Source organism: Cryptomeria japonica, unplaced genomic scaffold, assembly GCF_030272615.1.
Source record: "Cryptomeria japonica unplaced genomic scaffold, Sugi_1.0 HiC_scaffold_430, whole genome shotgun sequence".
Classification (NCBI taxonomy): Eukaryota; Viridiplantae; Streptophyta; class Pinopsida; order Cupressales; family Cupressaceae; genus Cryptomeria; species Cryptomeria japonica.
In genome coordinates, this window is record NW_026729250.1 from 40,001 (window position 1) to 62,500 (window position 22,500).

Below are 22,500 nucleotides of genomic sequence, written 5' to 3' on the forward strand. Positions count from 1 at the left end.
CGGGGTGTGAGGTTACGGATGCAGCATTGATAGCAATCGAGGTGTGAGGCGAAGGATGCAGAAGTGAGAGCCGAGGGATGTAGCAGAGATAGCAATCGGGGTGTGTGATGCAGAAGAGATAGCAATCGAGGTGTGCGGTGGGAAGGGCCCAGCAGCCAGAATGCATGAAGCGACGGATGAAGCAGTGATGACAACCGGGCTGTGAGGAGAGGAGGGATGCAGCCAAGAAAGCAATCAGGGCTCGAGGCAAGGGATGCATCAAGGATAGCAATCATGTTGTGAGGCGAGATTCCAAAGGCTAAACGTGAGAGGCTGCAGGGTCGACTCAGAGAGGTCTATGCATGTGAGAGGCTGAAAGCAAGGTCGACTCGGAGCGGTCTATGCATCGGGCGCGCTTGGGGCGACTACCAGTGCCAACCCCTTATCCCGCGACGCGTCCGACAAAGAGAACGTTCCAAGGCGGCAGAGGAGGTTACCAGCCGAAGGATGCAGTAGCAATAACAGGTATAGTTCCGCGGCGGCCGAGAAGACTCACCGCATAGGAATCGGGATGCGAGGCGAGGGATGCGGCGGGAAGGCCCCGACGGCTAAACGGAAGAGGCTGCAGGGCCGCCTCGGAATGGTCCAAGCATCGGATGCGATTGGGACGACTACCAGTGCCAACCCCTTATCCCGCGATGCGTCCGATACACAGATAGTTCCAAGGCGGCCGAGGAGCCTCACCGCATATCAATCGGGGTGCGAGGCGAGGGATGGGGCGGGAAGGCCCCAACGGCTAGACGGAAGAGGCTTCAGGGCCACCTCGGAATGGTCCAAGCATCGGACGCGCTTGGGGCGACTGCCAGTGCCAACCCCTTATCCCGCGATGCGTCCGATACACAGATGGTTCCAAGGCGGCCGAGGAGCCTCACCGCATAGCAATCGGGGGTGCGAGGCGAGGGATGGGGCGGGAAGGCCCCAACGGCTAGACGGAAGAGGCTTCAGGGCCGCCTAGGAATGGTCCAAGCATCGGACACGCTTGGGGCGACTACCAGTGACAGCCCCCTATCCCGCGATGCGTCCGATACGAAGATGGTTCCAAGGCGGCCGAGGAGCCTCACCGCATAGCAATCGGGGTGCGAGGTGGGGGATGCGGCGAGATGGCCCCAACGGCTAGACGGAAGAGGCCACAGGGCCGCGTCGGAATAGTCCAAGCATCGGACGCGCTTGGGGCGACTACCAGTGACAACCCCTTATCCCGCGATGCGTCCGATACGAAGATAGTTCCAAGGCGGCCGAGGAGCCTCACCGCATAGCAATCGGGGTGCGAGGTGGGGGATGCGGCGAGATGGCCCCAACGGCTAGACGGAAGAGGCTGCAGGGCCGCCTCGGAATAGTCCAAGCATCGGACGCGCTTGGGGCCACTACCAGTGACAACCCCTTATCCCGCGATGCGTCCGATACGAAGATAGTTCCAAGGCGGCCGAAGAGCCTCACCGCATAGCAATCGGGGTGCGAGGTGGGGGATGCGGCGAGATGGCCCCAACGGCTAGACGGAAGAGGCCACAGGGCCGCCTCGGAATAGTCCAAGCATCGGACGCGCTTGGGGCGACTACCAGTGACAACCCCTTATCCCGCGATGCGTCCGATACGAAGATAGTTCCCAGGCGGCCGAGGAGCCTCACCGCATAGCAATCGGGGTGCGAGGCGAGGGATGCGGCGAGATGGCCCCAAAGGCTAGACGGAAGAGGCTGCAGGGCTGCCTCGGAATAGTCCAAGCATCGGACGCGCTTGGGGCGACTACCACTGCCAACCCCTTATCCCGCGATGCGTCCGATACACAGATAGTTCCGAGGCGGCCGAGGAGGTGGGGGATGCAGCGAGATGGCCCCAACGGCTAGACGGAAGAGGCTGCAGGGCCGCCTCGGAATAGTCCAAGCATCGGACGCGCTTGGGGCGACTACCAGTGACAACCCCTTATCCCGCGATGCGTCCGATACACAGATAGTTCCGAGGCGGCCAAGGAGCCTCACCGCATAGCAATCGTGGTGCGAGGTGGGGGATGCGGCGAGATGGCCCCAACGGCTAGACGGAAGAGGCTGCAGGGCCGCCTCGGAATGGTCCAAGCATCGGATGCGCTTGGGGCGACTACCACTGCCAACCCCTTATCCCGCGATGCGTCCGATACACAGATAGTTCCAAGGCGGCCGAGGAGCCTCACAGCATAGCAATCAGGGTGCGAGGCGAGGGATGCGGCGAGAAAGCCCCAACGGCTAGAGGGAAGAGGCTTCAGGTCCGCCTCGGAATGGTCCAAGCATCGGACGCGCTTGGGGCGACTACCAGTGACAACCCCTTATCCCGCGACGCGTCCGATACACAGATAGTTCCAAGGCGGCCGAGGAGCCTCACCGCATAGCAATCGGGGTGCGAGGCGAGGGATGCGGCGAGAAGGACCCAACGGCTACACGGAAGAGGCTTCGGGGCCGCCTCGGAATGGTCCAAGCATCGGACGCGCTTGGGGCGACTACCAGTGACAACCCCTTATCCCGCGACGCGTCCGATACACAGATAGTTCCAAGGCGGCCGAGGAGCCTCACCGCATAGCAATCGGGGTGCGAGGCGAGGGATGCGGCGAGAAGGACCCAACGGCTACACGGAAGAGGCTTCGGGGCCGCCTCGGAATGGTCCAAGCATCGGACGCGCTTGGGGCGACTACCAGTGACAACCCCTTATCCCGCGACGCGTCCGATACACAGATAGTTCCAAGGCGGCCGAGGAGCCTCACCGCATAGCAATCGGGGTGCGAGGCGAGGGATGCGGCGAGAAGGACCCAACGGCTAGACGGAAGAGGCTTCGGGTCCGCCTCGGAATGGTCCAAGCATCGGACGCGCTTGGGGCGACTACCAGTGACAACCCCTTATCCCGCGACGCGTCCGATACACAGATAGTTCCAAGGCGGCCGAGGAGCCTCACCGCATAGCAATCGGGGTGCGAGGCGAGGGATGCGGCGAGAAGGACCCAACGGCTAGACGGAAGAGGCTTCGGGTCCGCCTCGGAATGGTCCAAGCATCGGACGCGCTTGGGGCGACTACCAGTGACAACCCCTTATCCCGCGACGCGTCCGATACACAGATAGTTCCAAGGCGGCCGAGGAGCCTCACCGCATAGCAATCGGGGTGCGAGGCGAGGGATGCGGCGAGAAGGACCCAACGGCTAGACGGAAGAGGCTTCGGGTCCGCCTCGGAATGGTCCAAGCATCGGACGCGCTTGGGGCGACTACCAGTGACAACCCCTTATCCCGCGACGCGTCCGATACACAGATAGTTCCGAGGCGGCCGAGGAGCCTCACCGCATAGCAATCGGGGTGCGAGGCGAAGGATGCGGCGAGAAGGACCCAACGGCTAGACGGAAGAGGCTTCGGGTCCGCCTCGGAATGGTCCAAGCATCGGACGCGCTTGGGGCGACTACCAGTGACAACCCCTTATCCCGCGACGCGTCCGATACACAGATAGTTCCAAGGCGGCCGAGGAGCCTCACCGCATAGCAATCGGGGTGCGAGGCGAGGGATGCGGCGAGAAGGACCCAACGGCTAGACGGAAGAGGCTTCAGGGCCGCCTCGGAATGGTCCAAGCATCGAACGCGCTTGGGGCGACTACCAGTGACAACCCCTTATCCCGCGACGCGTCCGATACACAGATAGTTCCGAGGCGGCCGAGGAGCCTCACCGCATAGCAATCGGGGTGCGAGGCGAGGGATGCGGCGAGAAGGACCCAACGGCTAGACGGAAGAGGCTTCAGGGCCGCCTCGGAATGGTCCAAGCATCGGACGCGCTTGGGGCGACTACCAGTGACAACCCCTTATCCCGCGACGCGTCCGATACACAGATAGTTCCGAGGCGGCCGAGGAGCCTCACCGCATAGCAATCGGGGTGCGAGGCGAGGGATGCGGCGAGAAGGACCCAACGGCTAGACGGAAGAGGCTTCAGGGCCGCCTCGGAATGGTCCAAGCATCGGACGCGCTTGGGGCGACTACCAATGACAACCCCTTATCCCGCGACGCGTCCGATACACAGATAGTTCCGAGGCGGCCGAGGAGCCTCACCGCATAGCAATCGGGGTGCGAGGCGAGGGATGCGGCGAGAAGGACCCAACGGCTAGACGGAAGAGGCTTCAGGGCCGCCTCGGAATGGTCCAAGCATCGGACGCGCTTGGGGCGACTACCAGTGACAACCCCTTATCCCGCGACGCGTCCGATACACAGATAGTTCCGAGGCGGCCGAGGAGCCTCACCGCATAGCAATCGGGGTGCGAGGCGAGGGATGCGGCGAGAAGGACCCAACGGCTAGACGGAAGAGGCTTCAGGGCCGCCTCGGAATGGTCCAAGCATCGGACGCGCTTGGGGCGACTACCGTTGCCAACCCCTTATCCCGCGATGCGTCTGATACACAGATAGTTCCGAGGCGGCCGAGGAGCCTCACCGCATAGCAATCGGGTTGCGAGGCAGATTATTGGGAAGGGAACCCCCTGGGATGCGGCTCAAGCAGTGCCCAAAGGGACTGGAATGCGGAATCACATCGAGAGACCCAAATGCTATACGAGGGCTCAAATCGAATTATCGATTTGGCCACGACATGGACGCATCGGAACGACTACCTTTGCCGAACCACTCGCAATTGCATCCATACCGAAACCAATAGACATTTCCGTTAGAGCCCTCGCATAGCATTCGGGAATCTCGCATGCCCCTCTAAATCGACCAATGCTGGCGCTCAATGAAAATCCGAGCGCTACCACCGTTCGAGCGCCAGCATTGGTCGAGTTAGAGGGGCACGGGGGAGAATGCTCCAGTCAACACCTCCCCTATATAAGTTATTTGTCCGATTCTCGCACAACCGTAGTCTGCCTCGTCGAATCAAACAACGGTCCCAGATTCCGACTTCCGTTCCGTAGAGACCCAAAAGCTAGATGGAGGCTCGCAAGAAAGAGAGTCGGCGCATAGCAATCGGGTTTCTCGAACGTTTAGGGACCGAGCTCACTTGCGGATAGGGCAAAATCCGCCAAGCAACCCAAAAGCTAGACGGGGGCTCGAATCGAATCGCCTAGGCGGCCACAACAACGACGTGTTGGATCGACTACCAGTGCCAAACCATTCAGCAAGACTAGTCTGTGTCGAGGCCGGATAGAGATTCTCAGAGAGCGCCCGCATAGCATTTAGGAGACCTGCCGCGTCCCTCACACTCGACAAATGGTGGTGCACGTTTATAAATCCGAGCGATCCCAACCCTTTCAAGCACCAACATCGGTCGAGATAGAGGGGCACGGAGGGGGCTGCGTGAGACAACACAGTCCCCTATATAAGTTATTTGTCCGATTCTCACACATCCGAAGAATGGTCATCAAATCGGACAACAGCCCAAACTTCCGACTTCCGTCCCAGAAAGCCCAAGAGCTATCTAAAACGTTCATGGCCGGAACTCGATCGCGGCTATACCAGTCCGCCAAGCAACCCAAAAGCTAGACTGGAGCTCTAGTCGAATCACCTCTGTGGCCATTGCAAGGACGTGTTGGAGCGACTACCATTGCCGAACCATTCCGCAGGTCGAGTCCATACCAAGGCCGCATAGAGATTCACGATGAGCTCCTGCATAGCAATCAGGAGACTTGCCGTGTCCATCACAATCGATAAATCCTGGTGCAAGATTTTTGCATCCGAGCGCTCCAACCAGTCGAGCACCAGCATCAATCGACATAAACGGGCACGGGGGGAGGATGCTCGAGAACACTACCTCCCCTATATAAGTTATTTGTCCGATTCTCAAGCAGCCGAAGTCTGGTCATCGAATCGGGTCAAAGACCACAACTTCCGACTTTACCCACAATGCAAGTCATCGAATCGAACATCGGCCCCCGAGTCGGACTCCATGCGTATGTCAGGTCATCGGACCCAAATTCCGCCTTCCTACGCATGGCGGGCCATCAATATCAACTCGGTCATCGGACCCAAACTCCGCCTTTTTGCGTATGGCACGCCTTCAAATCGGTCATCGGACCCAAATTCCGCCTTCCTGTGCATGGCGGGCCATCAACATCAACTCGGTCATCGGACCCAAATTCCGCCTTTCTGCGCATGGCACGCCATCAACTCGGTCATCGGACCCAAATTCCGCCTTCCTGCGCATGGCAGGTCATCGGACACAAATTCAGACCTCGCCAATATGCCTACGTATCGAATCGGTCATCGGACCCAACTTCCGACTTCATCCATACTGTAGGGTCTTTGAGGTTGGCGCGGTGCGCTCAACCCAGGGAGTCGACCCATCGAAGCATACACCTCCCCTATATAAGCTATTTGTCCGATTCCCACACCTGTGTAGTTTGCACCTCTGACCAGGACATCGACCCCAACTTCCGAACTCGACTGCAACGACGGCACCAGCGCCTTGGTGCGCACCTTGCGACGCACAGTCCCAACATTCGCCTTCCTGCACATGGCAGGTCATCGGACCCAAATTCCGACCTCGCGAGTATGCCTACATATCGAATCGGTCATCGGACCCAACTTCCGACTTCATCCATACCGTAGGGTCTTTGAGGTTGGCGCGGTGCGCTCAACCCGGGGAGTCGACCCAACGAAGCATACACCTCCCCTATATAAGCTATTTGTCCGATTCCCACACCTGTGTAGTTTGCACCTCCGATCAAGACATCGACCCCAACTTCCGAACTCGCCTCCAACGACCGAACCAGCGCCTTGGTGCGCACCTTGCAACGCACAGTGCCAACATTCGCCTTCCTGCACGTGGCAGGTCATCGGACCCAAATTCCGACCTCGCGAGTATGCCTACATATCGAATCGGTCATCGGACCCAACTTCCGACTTCATCCATACCGTAGGGTCTTTGAGGTTGGCGCGGTGCGCTCAACCCGGGGAGTCGACCCAACGAAGCATACACCTCCCCTATATAAGCTATTTGTCCGATTCCCACACCTGTGTAGCTTGCACCTCCGATCAGGACATCGACCCCAACTTCCGAACTCGACTAAAAAGACCGCACCAGCGCCTTGGTGTGCACCTTGCAACGCACAGTGTCAACATTCGCCTTCCTGCACATGGCAGGTCATCGGACCCAAATTCCGACCTCATGAGCATACCTACTAATCGAATCGGTCATCGGACCCAACTTCCGACTTCATCCATACCGTAGGGTCTTTGAGGTTGGCGCGGTGCGCTCAACCTGGGGAGTCGACCCATCGAAGCATACACCTCCCCTATATAAGCTATTTGTCCGATTCCGACACCTGTGTAGTTTGCACCTCCGCTCAGGACATCGACCCCAACTTCCGAACTCGCCTGCAACGACCGAACCAGCGCCTTGGTGCGCACCAAAAGTGCGCACTTTTGGAGGGCACTTTTCTGCGCTCCAAAGGTGCGCACTTTTGGAGGGCACTTTTCTGCGCTCCAAAGGTGCGCACTTTTGGAGGGCACTTTTTGGAGGGCACTTTTCTGCGCTCCAAAGGTGCGCACTTTTGGAGGGCACTTTTTGGAGGGCACTTTTCTGCGCTCCAAAGGTGCGCACTTTTGGAGGGCACTTTTTGGAGGGCACTTTTCTGCGCTCCAAAGGTGCGCACTTTTGGAGGGCACTTTTTGGAGGGCACTTTTCTGCGCTCCAAAGGTGCGCACTTTTGGAGGGCACTTTTTGGAGGGCACTTTTCTGCGCTCCAAAGGTGCGCACTTTTGGAGGGCACTTTTTGGAGGGCACTTTTCTGCGCTCCAAAGGTGCGCACTTTTGGAGGGCACTTTTTGGAGGGCACTTTTCTGCGCTCCAAAGGTGCGCACTTTTGGAGGGCACTTTTTGGAGGGCACTTTTCTGCGCTCCAAAGGTGCGCACTTTTGGAGGGCACTTTTTGGAGGGCACTTTTCTGCGCTCCAAAGGTGCGCACTTTTGGAGGGCACTTTTGTGCACTCCAAAGGTGCGCACTTTTGGAGGGCACTTTTCCTGTGCTCCAAAGGTGCACACCTAGGTGAGCACCTTCGACCACACCTTGTAGCACACCAAACTCTGACTTTCGACTTCATCCGCAATGCAGGGTCTTTGAGGTTGGCGCAATGCGCACAACCAGGGGAGTCGACCCATCAAACCCAACACCTCCCCTATATAAGCTATTTGTCTGATTCTCATACATGCGTAGCCTGCAGGAGCAATTAGGACATCGACCCCAACTTTCGGCTTCTAAACGAAAACAAGGTCTTTGAGGTTGGTGTAATGCGAACAACTAGGGGAGTCAACCCATCAAACCCAACACCTCCCCTATATAAGCTATTTGTCTGATTCTCATACATGTGTAGTCTACAGGAGCAATTAGGACATCGACCCCAACTTTTGACTTCTTAACGAAAACAAGGTCTTTGAGGTTGACGTAATGCGCACAACCAGGGGAGTCGACCCATCAAACCCAACACCTCCCCTATATAAGCTATTTGTCCGATTCTCATACATGTGTAGCCTGCAGGAGCCATTAGGACATTGACCCCAACTTTTGACTTCTTAACGAAAACAAGGTCTTTGAGGTTGGCGTAATGCGCACAACCAAGGGAGTTGACCCATCAAACCCAACACCTCCCCTATATAAGCTATTTGTCTGATTCTCATACATGTGTAGCCTGCAACAACGATTAGGACATCCACCCCAACTTCTGAATTCGTCTGCGTTGACCGCACCAAAGGTGCACGCCTTGGTGCTCACCAAAATCCGACTTCCGACTTCTTCTGCTATGCGGGGTCTTTGAGGTTGGCGCAGTGCGCACAACCAGGGGAGTCAACCCACCGAATGCAACACCTCCCCTATATAAGCTATTTGTCTGATTCTCATACATGCGTAGACTGCAGCAATGATTAGGACATCCACCCCAACTTTTGACTTCTTAAACAAGACAGGGTCTTTGAAGTTGGTGCAGTGCACACAACCAGGGGAGTCGACCCATCAAACGCAACACCTCCCCTATATAAAGCTATTTGTCCGATTCTCATACGTGTAGTCTGCAGCAGCGATTAGGACATCGACCCCAACTTCCGAATTCGTTTGCATTGACCGCACCAAAGGTGCACGCCTTGGTGTGCACCCTGGAGTGCACTTTGGTGCTCACCTCGGTGCACACTTTGGTGTGCACCTCGGTGTGCACCAAAGGTGCGCACCTTGGAGCGCACCAAAGGTGTACACTTTGGAGCGCACCACATAGGGTCTTTGAGAGGTTGGCGCAGTGCGCACACCAAGGTGGGTGTTGAGGTGCGTGCCGAGGTGGGTGGGTGCTAGGGTGCGCTCCATGGTGGGTGCCAGGGTGGGTGCGTGCTAGGGTGGATTCCAAAGAGGGTCATAGGGTGGGTGCCAAGGTGGGTTGGTGATATAGTGGGTTCAAAGGTGGGTACTAGGGTGGGTTCCAAGGTGGGTCACAAGTTGGGTGCCAGGATGCGTGGGTGTTAGGTTGGGTGCCAAGGTGGGCTCCTGCGTGGGTGGGTGCTAGGGTGGGTTTCAAGGTGGACGCGAGGGCGGGTGCCAAGGTGGGTAACAAGTTGGGTGTTAGGATGGGTGAGTGCTAGAGTGGGTGCCAAGGTGGGTGGGTGCTAAGGTGGATGCCAAGGTGGTTCACAGGGTGGGTGGGTTCTAGGGTGAGTTCCAAGGTGGGTCACAGGTTCAGTGCTAGGGTGGGTGTCAAGGCGGGTGTCGAGGTGCCTGGGTGCTAGGGTGTGGATGCCAATGTGGGTCATAGGGTGGGTACTAGGGTGGGCTGCAATGTGGGTGCCAAGGTGGGTAACATGCTCGGTGGGTTCTAAATTGGGTGCCAGGGTGGGTGTGCACCCACCTTGCCCGAGGTGGGTGCCAAGGTGCCAGTGTGGGTGGGTGCTAAGGTGGATGCCAAGGTGGGTGAGAAGGTGGGTGATAGGTTGAGTGGTAGGATGGGTGGGTGCCAAGATGGGTCACAGGGTGGGTGCAAGGGTGGGTAGGTGCTAGGGTTGGTGTCAGGGTGGGTGGGTGCTAGGTTGGGTTCCAAGGTGGGTGCGAGGGTGAGTGTCAAGGTGGGTCACAGGTTAGGTGCTAGGATGGGTGAGTGCTAGGGTGCAAAGGTGCCAGGGTGGGTGCTAGGATGGGTCGATGCTAGGGTGAGTGGCAAGGTGGGTCCACAAGTGTCAAGGTGGGTGCCGAGGTGGGTGCCAAGTCGGCGACTGCTATGGTGGATGCCAAGGTGGGTCACGGGGTGGGTGCCAAGTTGCTAGGTTGGGTTCCAAGGTGGGTGCCAACGTGGGTGCTAGGGTGCGTGGGTTAAAGGGTGTGTCACAACGTGGGTGCCAGGATGGGTGCGCACCCACACTGGCCAAGACGGGTGCGGGTGCAAGGTTGGGTTCCAAGCCCGGTCACAGGCTGGGTGCTAGGATGGGTGGGTGCCAAGGTGGGCACCAGGGTGGGTGCACCCACCCTGGCCAAGGTGGGTCACGGGGTGGGTCCTAGGGTGGGTAACGGGGTGGGTACTAAGGTGCGTGCCAAGGTGGGTCATAGGGTGGGTGCCAAGGTGGGCACCAGGGTGGGTGTGCACCAACCCTAGCCAGGGTAGGTCACGGGGTGGTTGTCGGGGTGGGCGTCAAGGAGCCAAGGTGGGTGGCAAGTAGCCAAGTTGCGTGCCAAGGTGGGTGTCGGGGTGGGTGCCAAGGATCCAAGGTGGGTGCCAAGGAACCAAGGTGGGTGTCTGGGTGGGTGCCGAGGTGGGAGCCAGGGTGGGTCCCAAGGTGAGTGCAAAGGTGGGTGCCAGGGTCAAGGTGAGTGCCAATGTGGGTTCCAAGGTGCCAGGGTCAGGGTGAGTGCCAATGTGGGTTCAAAGGTGCTAAGTTGGGTGCGAGGTTGGGTGCGAGGGTGGGTGGGTGCCAAGGTGTGCTAGGTGGAAGCCCGGGTGGGTCGGCATCCCATGGGTGTCGAGTTGGGTGCCTGATGGGTGCTTCTTGTCAAGTTTTAGTCGTCGGGACTCATTTCGAGCCTTAGAGGTCGTTTCTTGTCCGGTTGCCCTGTCTTCGACCTGGGAACCCAATTTTGGTCCTCGGGTCCCATTTTTTTTTGTCTCGCATCCCACTTTTGGCCTGTGGCCTTTTCGGGGTCGATTCTCGTTTTGGGCATCAGAGCATGTTTCTTCTCCTAAAACCCAATATTTGTTTATTAAGTCTCGGAACACATTTTTGTTCTCGTGGACCCATCATGGGTCTTGGAACGCATTTGTGGTCCTTGGGTCCCATTTTGCATCCCGAAACTTGTGTTTTGGTGCTTGATCCCTATTTTGGGTGCCCACCTTGCACCAAGTGCGCACCCGGGGCAAACCGAGCGCCTTGGTGCACCGGGGCAAGATCGAGCGTGCACCCGAGGCGCCCCGAACATGCACCAAGGTGCACTCGGCCCACATGTGAGCGCAGGTCGTTGCGCCCGAGGTGGTGTGTGGGCACCGCGTTGCAGACGGGACACTGCACGCACACGACGCCCCCTCCAGGTGCACGCACGTAGGCCGGGCCGGGTGCACACCCGACGCCCTAGCAAGGTGCGCGCACCCGGGCAGGGCTCACACTTGGCGAACGGGGCGCACTTCGCGAGGGAGGGTGTGCACCTCGACGGGGGTGGGTGGCCGGGGTGGATTCGCACGTGGGTCGCGGTTTGCTAAGTACACACTGCGACAAGCTCATAACGGGTGCGATCATACCAGCATTAGTGCACCGGATCCCATCAGAACTCCGCAGTTAAGCGCGCTTGGGCCGGAGTAGTACTGGGATGGGTGACCTCCCGGGAAGTCCCGGTGTTGCACCCTTTTTTAGTTTTTCGCCGGGCGTCGCAATGCTATTTGAATAAACCTTTTGCCCGTTTGCGTTCTCGTCGGGGCCGGGCCGGGCCGGGGTGCGCTGCCCGCACTACCGCGCGCGCGGGGGCGACACCGAGCGCGCACCCGAGGCGCCCCGAGCACACAGGCCACGGTGCAACCCGGGCGTTGTGCGCGCACCCCGGTGCGCCCGAGGTGCTGCGCGCGCACCCAGGTGAAATCGGTGTGCACCTCGGCCAGTGCGCGCTCGGTCGAGTCGCGCACGTTGGCCAAGGTGCACGGTGATGTTTCTTACTCTAAGGTTCCGCACCAGACGCCCGGGACAGGTGAGCGAAGCTGGGCGGGGCCGGGTGCGCGGCCGGGGCAGGTGCACGCAGCTGGAGAGAGCTTTGGAGCACACTTCGGAGCGCACCAATGATGCGCTCCATTCAAAAGTTTCCTGAAAAGGCAAAAAAAGTTGAGATTATAGAATTTCCCACTTGAGAGATTGTAAAAAAAAAAAATTTAAAATGAAGGAAACGCGGGTGCCAAGGTGTGCGCAGCCCAGCCAAGGTGTGCGCACCAAGGCGCCCACCCTGGCGAAGGTGCACGCAAGGTGCGCACCCGAGGCAAACCGGACAATTAACCCAACTTTCGACTTCGCGCGCACCTTGGAGCGCACTTCGGAGCGCTCCTTGGTGCGCACCAATCTTGGGCACCTCGGAGTGCACCATGGCGCCCACCAAGGTGCGCACCCGGGGCAAACCGAGCTCCGACTTCGTGCGCACCTTGGAGCGCACGAAAGGTGCGCACCATGGCGCCCACCAAGGTGCGCAGCCCAGCCAAGGCGTGCGCATCAAGGTGCGCACCCTGGCGAAGGTGCGCACCCGGGGCAAACCGAGCTCCGACTTCGTGCGCACCTTGGAGCGCACAAAAGGTGCGCAACCCAGCCAAGGTGTGCGCACCCCGGTCAAACCGAGCTCCGAATCGTGCGCACCAGAGGTGCACGCCATCGTGCGCACCTTGGAGCACACTTCGGAGCCCTCCTTGGTGCGCGCCGATGTTGCGCACCTCGGAGCGCACCCGGGGAAAACAATGCAATTAACCCGACTTTCGACTTCGTGGGCACCTCGGAGCGCTCTCGGGTTCGCACCTCGGAGCACACCGAGGTGCGCACCTTTGATGCGCTGCCTTCACCAATTTCCAGAAAAGGCAAGAAAACATTGAGAAGGTGTGCGCACCGAGGTGCCCACCCTGGCGAAGGTGCACGCGAGGTGCGCACCCGGGGCAAACCGGGCTCCGACTTCGTGCACGCCGCACCTTGGAGCACACTTCGGAGCGCTCCTTGGTGCGCACCAGGGCGCGCAACCCAGCCGAGGTGCCCACCCCGGCGAAGGTGCACGCGAGGTGCGCACCCGGGGCAAACCGGGCTCCGACTTCGTGCACGCCATGGTGCCCACCGCGGCGAAGGTGCACGCGAGGTGCGCACCCGGGGCAAACCGGGCTCCGACTTCGTGCACGCCGCACCTTGGAGCACACTTCGGAGCGCTCCTTGGTGCGCACCATGGTGCCCACCAGGGCGCGCAACCCCGCCGAAGGTGCACGCGAGGTGCGCACCCGGGGCAAACCGGGCTCCGACTTCGTGCACGCCGCACCTTGGAGCACACTTCGGAGCGCTCCTTGGTGCGCACCATGGTGCCCACCAGGGCGCGCAACCCCGCCGAAGGTGCACGCGAGGTGCGCACCCGGGGCAAACCGGGCTCCGACTTCGTGCACGCCATGGTGCGCACCGCGGCGAAGGTGCGCACCCGGGGCAAACCGGGCTCCGACTTCGTGCACGCCGCACCTTGGAGCACACTTCGGAGCGCTCCTTGGTGCGCACCAGGGCGCGCAACCCAGCCGAGGTGCCCACCCCGGCGAAGGTGCACGCGAGGTGCGTACCCGGGGCAAACCGGGCTCCAACTTCGTGCACGCCGCACCTTGGAGCACACTTCGGAGCGCTCCTTGGTGCGCACCATGGTGCCCACCAGGCCGCGCAACCCAGCCAAGGTGTGCGCACCAAGGTGCACGCGAGGTGCGCACCCGGGGCAAACCGGGGGTCCAACTTCGTGCACGCCGCACCTTGGAGCACACATCGGGGCGCTCCCGGGTTCGCACGGCGTTGCGCACCGTGGTGGGCACCTCGGAGCACACCAAGGTGGGCAGCGAGGTGCGCACCTTTGATGCGATGCCTTCACTAATTTCCATAAAAGGCAAAAAAAAAACGAGATTTTAAAATTTCCGTTTTGAAAGATAGTGAGAAAAAGGGAATGCTGGTGCCATCTTGAGCCCGCCCTGGTGCGCAGCCCAGCCAAGGTGTGCGCACCAAGGTGCCCACCCTGGCGAAGGTGCGCGCCCGGGCAATTAATCCAACTTCCAACTTCGCGCGCGCCAGGGTGGAGCGCACCCAACAACCGGGCCTGGGAAGAGCCAATGCGAGAAACCCCACCAAACGCTCTGACAAAAAAAGAGGGGGCGCTCCAGTAACCCCGCTTCGGAGCGCACCCTGGGCAAACCCAGCCAAGGTGCCCACCCCGGCCAAGGTGCAGGCGAGGTGCGCACCCGGGGCAAACCGGGCTCCGACAACGTGCACGCCGCACCTTGGAGCACACTTCGTAGCGCTCCCGGGTGCGCACCTCAGAGCACACCAAGGTGGGCAGCGAGGTGCGCACCTTTGATGCGCTGCCTTCACTAATTTCCAGAAAAGGCAAAAAAAAAAGGAGATTTTAAAATTTCCGTTTTGAAAGATAGTGAAAAAAACGGAACGCGCGTGCCATCTTGAGCCCGCCCTGGTGCGCAGCCCAGGTAAGGTGCCCACCCTGGCAAAGGTGCGCACCCGGGCAATTAACCCGTACTTCCGACTTCGTGCGCGCCAGGGTGGCAACCGGGCCTCGGAAGAGCCAATGCGAGAAACCCCACCAAACGCTCCGACAAAAAAAGAGGCGGCGCTCCAATAACCCCGCTTCGGAGCGCAGCCGGGGCAAACCCAGCCAAGGTGCCCACCCCGACGAAGGTGCACGCGAGGTGCGCACCCGGGGCAAACCGGGCTCCGACAACGTGCACGCAGCACCTTGGAGCACACTTCGAAGCACTCCCGGGTGCCCACCGGCGTTGCGCACCGTGGTGGGCAGCGAGGTGCGCACCTTTGATGCGCTGCCTTCACTAATTTCCAGAAAAAGGCAAAAAAAAATGAGATTTTAAAATTTCCGTTTTGAAAGATAGTGAAAAAAAAGGAACGCGGGTGCCATCTTGAGCCCGCCCTGGTGCGCAGCCCAGGCAAGGCATGCGCACCAAGGTGCCCACCCGAGGTGCACACCCGGGGCAAACCGGGCTCCGACTTCGTGCAGGCCGCACCTTGGAGCACACTTCGGAGCGCTCCTTGGTGCGCACCATGGTGCCCACCAGGGCGCGCAACCCAGCCAAGGTCTGCACACCAAGGTGCCCACCCCGGCGAAGGTGCACGCGAGGTGCGCACCCGGGGCAAACCGGGCTCCGACTTCGTGCACGCCATGGTGCCCACCGCGGCGAAGGTGCACGCGAGGTGCGCACCCGGGGCAAACCGGGCTCCGACTTCGTGCACGCCGCACCTTGGAGCACACTTCGGAAGCGCTCCTTGGTGCGCACCATGGTGCCCACCAGGGCGCGCAACCCAGCCAAGGTGTGCGCACCAAGGTGCACGCGAGGTGCGCACCCGGGCAAACCGGGGTCCGACTTCGTGCACGCCGCACCTTGGAGCACACATCGGAGCGCTCCCAGGTTCGCACCAGCGTTGCGCACCTTTGATGCGCTGCCTTCACTAATTTCAAGAAAAGGCAAAAAAAAACGAGATTTTAAAATTTCCGTTCTGAAAGATAGTGAAAAAAACGGAACGCGGGTGCCATCTTGAGCCCTTCCTGGTGCGCAGCCCAGGCAAGTTGTGCGCACCAAGGTGCCCACCCTGGCGGAGGTGCGCGCCCGGGGCAATCCGGGCTCCGACTTCGTGCACTGCATGGTGCCCACCAAGGCGCGCAACCCAGCCAAGGTGCCCACCGCAGCGAAGGTGCACGCGAGGTGCGCACCCGAGGTGCACACCCGGGGCAAACCGGGCTCCGACTTCGTGCACGCCGCACCTTGGAGCACACTTCAGAGCGCTCCTTGGTGCGCACCAGGGCGCGCAACCCAGCCGAGGTGCCCACCCCGGCGAAGGTGCACGCGAGGTGCGCACCCGGGGCAAACCGGGCTCCGACTTCGTGCACGCCATGGTGCCCACCGCGGCGAAGGTGCGCACCCGGGGCAAACCGGGCTCCGACTTCGTGCACGCCGCACCTTGGAGCACACTTCGGAGCGCTCCTTGGTGCGCACCATGGTGCCCACCAGGCCGCGCAACCCAGCCAAGGTGTGCGCACCAAGGTGCACGCGAGGTGCGCACCCGGGGCAAACCGGGGTCCGACTTCGTGCACGCCGCACCTTGGAGCACACATCGGGGCGCTCCCGGGTTCGCACCGGCGTTGCGCACCGTGGTGGGCACCTCGGAGCACACCAAGGTGGGCAGCGAGGTGCGCACCTTTGATGCGATGCCTTCACTAATTTCCATAAAAGGCAAAAAAAAAACGAGATTTTAAAATTTCCGTTTTGAAAGATAGTGAGAAAAAGGGAATGCTGGTGCCATCTTGAGCCCGCCCTGGTGCGCAGCCCAGCCAAGGTTTGCGCACCAAGGTGCCCACCCTGGCGAAGGTGCGCGCCCGGGCAATTAACCCAACTTCCAACTTCGCGCGCGCCAGGGTGGGAGCGCACCCAACAACCGGGCCTGGGAAGAGCCAATGCGAGAAACCCCACCAAACTCTCTGACAAAAAAAGAGGGGGCGCTCCAGTAACCCCGCTTCGGAGCGCACCCTGGGCAAACCCAGCCAAGGTGCCCACCCCGGCCAAGGTGCAGGCGAGGTGCGCACCCGGGGCAAACCGGGCTCCGACAACGTGCACGCCGCACCTTGGAGCACACTTCGTAGCGCTCCCGGGTGCGCACCTCAGAGCACACCAAGGTGGGCAGCGAGGTGCGCACCTTTGATGCGCTGCCTTCACTAATTTCCAGAAAAGGCAAAAAAAAAAGGAGATTTTAAAATTTCCGTTTTGAAAGATAGTGAAAAAAACGGAACGCGCGTGCCATCTTGAGCCCGCCCTGGTGCGCAGCCCAGGTAAGGTGCCACCCTGGCAAAGGTGCGCACCCGGGCAATTAACCCTACTTCCGACTTCGTGCGCGCCAGGGTGGCAACCGGGCCTCGGAAGAGCCAATGCGAGAAACCCCACCAAACGCTCCGACAAAAAAAGAGGCGGCGCTCCAATAACCCCGCTTCGGAGCGCAGCCGGGGCAAACCAAGCCAAGGTGCCCACCCCGACGAAGGTGCACGCGAGGTGCGCACCCGGGGCAAACCGGGCTCCGACAACGTGCACGCAGCACCTTGGAGCACACTTCGAAGCACTCCCGGGTGCCCACCGGCGTTGCGCACTGTGGTGGGCAGCGAGGTGCGCACCTTTGATGCGCTGCCTTCACTAATTTCCAGAAAAAGGCAAAAAAAAATGAGATTTTAAAATTTCCGTTTTGAAAGATAGTGAAAAAAAAGGAACGCGGGTGCCATCTTGAGCCCGCCCTGGTGCGCAGCCCAGGCAAGGCATGCGCACCAAGGTGCCCACCCGAGGTGCACACCCGGGGCAAACCGGGCTCCGACTTCGTGCAGGCCGCACCTTGGAGCACACTTCGGAGCGCTCCTTGGTGCGCACCATGGTGCCCACCAGGGCGCACCCGAGGCAAACCGGGCTCCGACTTCGTGCACGCCGCACCTTGGAGCACACATCGGAGCGCTCCCAGGTTCGCACCAGCGTTGCGCACCTTTGATGCGCTGCCTTCACTAATTTCCAGAAAAGGCAAAAAAAAACGATATTTTAAAATTTCCGTTCTGAAAGATAGTGAAAAAAACGGAACGCGGGTGCCATCTTGAGCCCTTCCTGATGCGCAGCCCAGGCAAGTTGTGCGCACCAAGGTGCCCACCCTGGCGGAGGTGCGCGCCCGGGGCAAACCGGGCTCCGACTTCGTGCACTGCATGGTGCCCACCAAGGCGCGCAACCCAGCCAAGGTGCCCACCGCAGCGAAGGTGCACGCGAGGTGCGCACCCGAGGTGCACACCCGGGGCAAACCGGGCTCCGACTTCGTGCACGCCGCACCTTGGAGCACACTTCAGAGCGCTCCTTGGTACGCACCAGGGCGCGCAACCCAGCCAAGGTGCTCACCCCGGCGAAGGTGCACGCGAGGTGCGCACCCGGGGCAAACCGGGCTCGGACTTCGTGCACGCCGCACCTTGGAGCACACATCGGAGCGCTCCCGGGTTCGCACCAGCATTGCGCACCTTTGATGCGCTGCCTTCACTAATTTCCAGAAAAGGCAAAAAAAAGAAAAAAATGAGATTTTAAAATTTCCGTTTTGAAAGATAGTGAAAAAAACGGAACGCGGGTGCCATCTTGAGCCCGCCCTGGTGTGCAGCCCAGGCAAGTTGTGCGCACCAAGGCACCCACCCTGGCCAAGGTGGGTCACGGGGTGGGTCCTAGGGTGGGTAACGGGGTGGGTACTAAGGTGCGTGCCAAGGTGGGTCATAGGGTGGGTGCCAAGGTGGGCACCAGGGTGGGTGTGCACCAACCCTAGCCAGGGTAGGTCACGGGGTGGTTGTCGGGGTGGGCGTCAAGGAGCCAAGGTGGGTGGCAAGTAGCCAAGTTGCGTGCCAAGGTGGGTGTCGGGGTGGGTGCCAAGGATCCAAGGTGGGTGCCAAGGAACCAAGGTGGGTGTCTGGGTGGGTGCCGAGGTGGGAGCCAGGGTGGGTCCCAAGGTGAGTGCAAAGGTGGGTGCCAGGGTCAAGGTGAGTGCCAATGTGGGTTCCAAGGTGCCAGGGTCAGGGTGAGTGCCAATGTGGGTTCAAAGGTGCTAAGTTGGGTGCGAGGTTGGGTGCGAGGGTGGGTGGGTGCCAAGGTGTGCTAGGTGGAAGCCCGGGTGGGTCGGCATCCCATGGGTGTCGAGTTGGGTGCCTGATGGGTGCTTCTTGTCAAGTTTTAGTCGTCGGGACTCATTTCGAGCCTTAGAGGTCGTTTCTTGTCCGGTTGCCCTGTCTTCGACCTGGGAACCCAATTTTGGTCCTCGGGTCCCATTTTTTTTTGTCTCGCATCCCACTTTTGGCCTGTGGCCTTTTCGGGGTCGATTCTCGTTTTGGGCATCAGAGCATGTTTCTTCTCCTAAAACCCAATATTTGTTTATTAAGTCTCGGAACACATTTTTGTTCTCGTGGACCCATCATGGGTCTTGGAACGCATTTGTGGTCCTTGGGTCCCATTTTGCATCCCGAAACTTGTGTTTTGGTGCTTGATCCCTATTTTGGGTGCCCACCTTGCACCAAGTGCGCACCCGGGGCAAACCGAGCGCCTTGGTGCACCGGGGCAAGATCGAGCGTGCACCCGAGGCGCCCCGAACATGCACCAAGGTGCACTCGGCCCACATGTGAGCGCAGGTCGTTGCGCCCGAGGTGGTGTGTGGGCACCGCGTTGCAGACGGGACACTGCACGCACACGACGCCCCCTACAGGTGCACGCACGTAGGCCGGGCCGGGTGCACACCCGACGCCCTAGCAAGGTGCGCGCACCCGGGCAGGGCTCACACTTGGCGAACGGGGCGCACTTCGCGAGGGAGGGTGTGCACCTCGACGGGGGTGGGTGGCCGGGGTGGATTCGCACGTGGGTCGCGGTTTGCTAAGTACACACTGCGACAAGCTCATAACGGGTGCGATCATACCAGCGTTAGTGCACCGGATCCCATCAGAACTCCGCAGTTAAGCGCGCTTGGGCCGGAGTAGTACTGGGATGGGTGACCTCCCGGGAAGTCCCGGTGTTGCACCCTTTTTTAGTTTTTCGCCGGGCATCGCAATGCTATTTGAATAAACCTTTTGCCCGTTTGCGTTCTCGTCGGGGCCGGGCCGGGCCGGGGTGCGCTGCCCGCACTACCGCGCGCGCGGGGGCGACACCGAGCGCGCACCCGAGGCGCCCCGAGCACACAGGCCACGGTGCAACCCGGGCGTTGTGCGCGCACCCCGGTGCGCCCGAGGTGCTGCGCGCGCACCCAGGTGAAATCGGTGTGCACCTCGGCCAGTGCGCGCTCGGTCGAGTCGCGCACGTTGGCCAAGGTGCACGGTGATGTTTCTTACTCTAAGGTTCCGCACCAGACGCCCGGGACAGGTGAGCGAAGCTGGGCGGGGCCGGGTGCGCGGCCGGGGCAGGTGCACGCAGCTGGAGAGAGCTTTGGAGCACACTTCGGAGCGCACCAATGATGCGCTCCATTCAAAAGTTTCCTGAAAAGGCAAAAAAAGTTGAGATTATAGAATTTCCCACTTGAGAGATTGTAAAAAAAAAAAATTTAAAATGAAGGAAACGCGGGTGCCAAGGTGTGCGCAGCCCAGCCAAGGTGTGCGCACCAAGGCGCCCACCCTGGCGAAGGTGCACGCAAGGTGCGCACCCGAGGCAAACCGGACAATTAACCCAACTTTCGACTTCGCGCGCACCTTGGAGCGCACTTCGGAGCGCTCCTTGGTGCGCACCAATCTTGGGCACCTCGGAGTGCACCATGGCGCCCACCAAGGTGCGCACCCGGGGCAAACCGAGCTCCGACTTCGTGCGCACCTTGGAGCGCACGAAAGGTGCGCACCATGGCGCCCACCAAGGTGCGCAGCCCAGCCAAGGCGTGCGCATCAAGGTGCGCACCCTGGCGAAGGTGCGCACCCGGGGCAAACCGAGCTCCGACTTCGTGCGCACCTTGGAGCGCACAAAAGGTGCGCAACCCAGCCAAGGTGTGCGCACCCCGGTCAAACCGAGCTCCGAATCGTGCGCACCAGAGGTGCACGCCATCGTGCGCACCTTGGAGCACACTTCGGAGCCCTCCTTGGTGCGCGCCGATGTTGCGCACCTCGGAGCGCACCCGGGGAAAACAATGCAATTAACCCGACTTTCGACTTCGTGGGCACCTCGGAGCGCTCTCGGGTTCGCACCTCGGAGCACACCGAGGTGCGCACCTTTGATGCGCTGCCTTCACCAATTTCCAGAAAAGGCAAGAAAACATTGAGAAGGTGTGCGCACCGAGGTGCCCACCCTGGCGAAGGTGCACGCGAGGTGCGCACCCGGGGCAAACCGGGCTCCGACTTCGTGCACGCCGCACCTTGGAGCACACTTCGGAGCGCTCCTTGGTGCGCACCAGGGCGCGCAACCCAGCCGAGGTGCCCACCCCGGCGAAGGTGCACGCGAGGTGCGCACCCGGGGCAAACCGGGCTCCGACTTCGTGCACGCCATGGTGCCCACCGCGGCGAAGGTGCACGCGAGGTGCGCACCCGGGGCAAACCGGGCTCCGACTTCGTGCACGCCGCACCTTGGAGCACACTTCGGAGCGCTCCTTGGTGCGCACCATGGTGCCCACCAGGGCGCGCAACCCCGCCGAAGGTGCACGCGAGGTGCGCACCCGGGGCAAACCGGGCTCCGACTTCGTGCACGCCGCACCTTGGAGCACACTTCGGAGCGCTCCTTGGTGCGCACCATGGTGCCCACCAGGGCGCGCAACCCCGCCGAAGGTGCACGCGAGGTGCGCACCCGGGGCAAACCGGGCTCCGACTTCGTGCACGCCGCACCTTGGAGCACACTTCGGAGCGCTCCTTGGTGCGCACCAGGGCGCGCAACCCAGCCGAGGTGCCCACCCCGGCGAAGGTGCGTACCCGGGGCAAACCGGGCTCCGACTTCGTGCACGCCGCACCTTGGAGCACACTTCGGAGCGCTCCTTGGTGCGCACCATGGTGCCCACCAGGCCGCGCAACCCAGCCAAGGTGTGCGCACCAAGGTGCACGCGAGGTGCGCACCCGGGGCAAACCGGGGTCCGACTTCGTGCACGCCGCACCTTGGAGCACACATCGGGGCGCTCCCGGGTTCGCACCGGCGTTGCGCACCGTGGTGGGCACCTCGGAGCACACCAAGGTGGGCAGCGAGGTGCGCACCTTTGATGCGATGCCTTCACTAATTTCCATAAAAGGCAAAAAAAAAACGAGATTTTAAAATTTCCGTTTTGAAAGATAGTGAGAAAAAGGGAATGCTGGTGCCATCTTGAGCCCGCCCTGGTGCGCAGCCCAGCCAAGGTGTGCGCACCAAGGTGCCCACCCTGGCGAAGGTGCGCGCCCGGGCAATTAACCCAACTTCCAACTTCGCGCGCGCCAGGGTGGGAGCGCACCCAACAACCGGGCCTGGGAAGAGCCAATGCGAGAAACCCCACCAAACGCTCTGACAAAAAAAGAGGGGGCGCTCCAGTAACCCCGCTTCGGAGCGCACCCTGGGCAAACCCAGCCAAGGTGCCCACCCCGGCCAAGGTGCAGGCGAGGTGCGCACCCGGGGCAAACCGGGCTCCGACAACGTGCACGCCGCACCTTGGAGCACACTTCGTAGCGCTCCCGGGTGCGCACCTCAGAGCACACCAAGGTGGGCAGCGAGGTGCGCACCTTTGATGCGCTGCCTTCACTAATTTCCAGAAAAGGCAAAAAAAAAAGGAGATTTTAAAATTTCCGTTTTGAAAGATAGTGAAAAAAACGGAACGCGCGTGCCATCTTGAGCCCGCCCTGGTGC

At 60.7% G+C, this 22,500-nt stretch overlaps 2 non-coding genes across 2 annotated transcripts; both read left to right on the top strand.

Moving 5' to 3' along the window:
• The first annotated feature begins 11,695 nt into the window (after nt 1–11,695).
• Nucleotides 11,696–11,814, top strand: LOC131871599 (5S ribosomal RNA). The gene has a single exon (XR_009369812.1). It is a non-coding gene; the product is annotated as a 5S ribosomal RNA (ribosomal RNA).
• A 7,817-nt stretch (nt 11,815–19,631) lies between these two features.
• LOC131871608 (5S ribosomal RNA) lies at nt 19,632–19,750 on the top strand. Its single transcript, XR_009369821.1, has one exon. It is a non-coding gene; the product is annotated as a 5S ribosomal RNA (ribosomal RNA).
• The last annotated feature ends 2,750 nt before the right edge of the window (nt 19,751–22,500 follow it).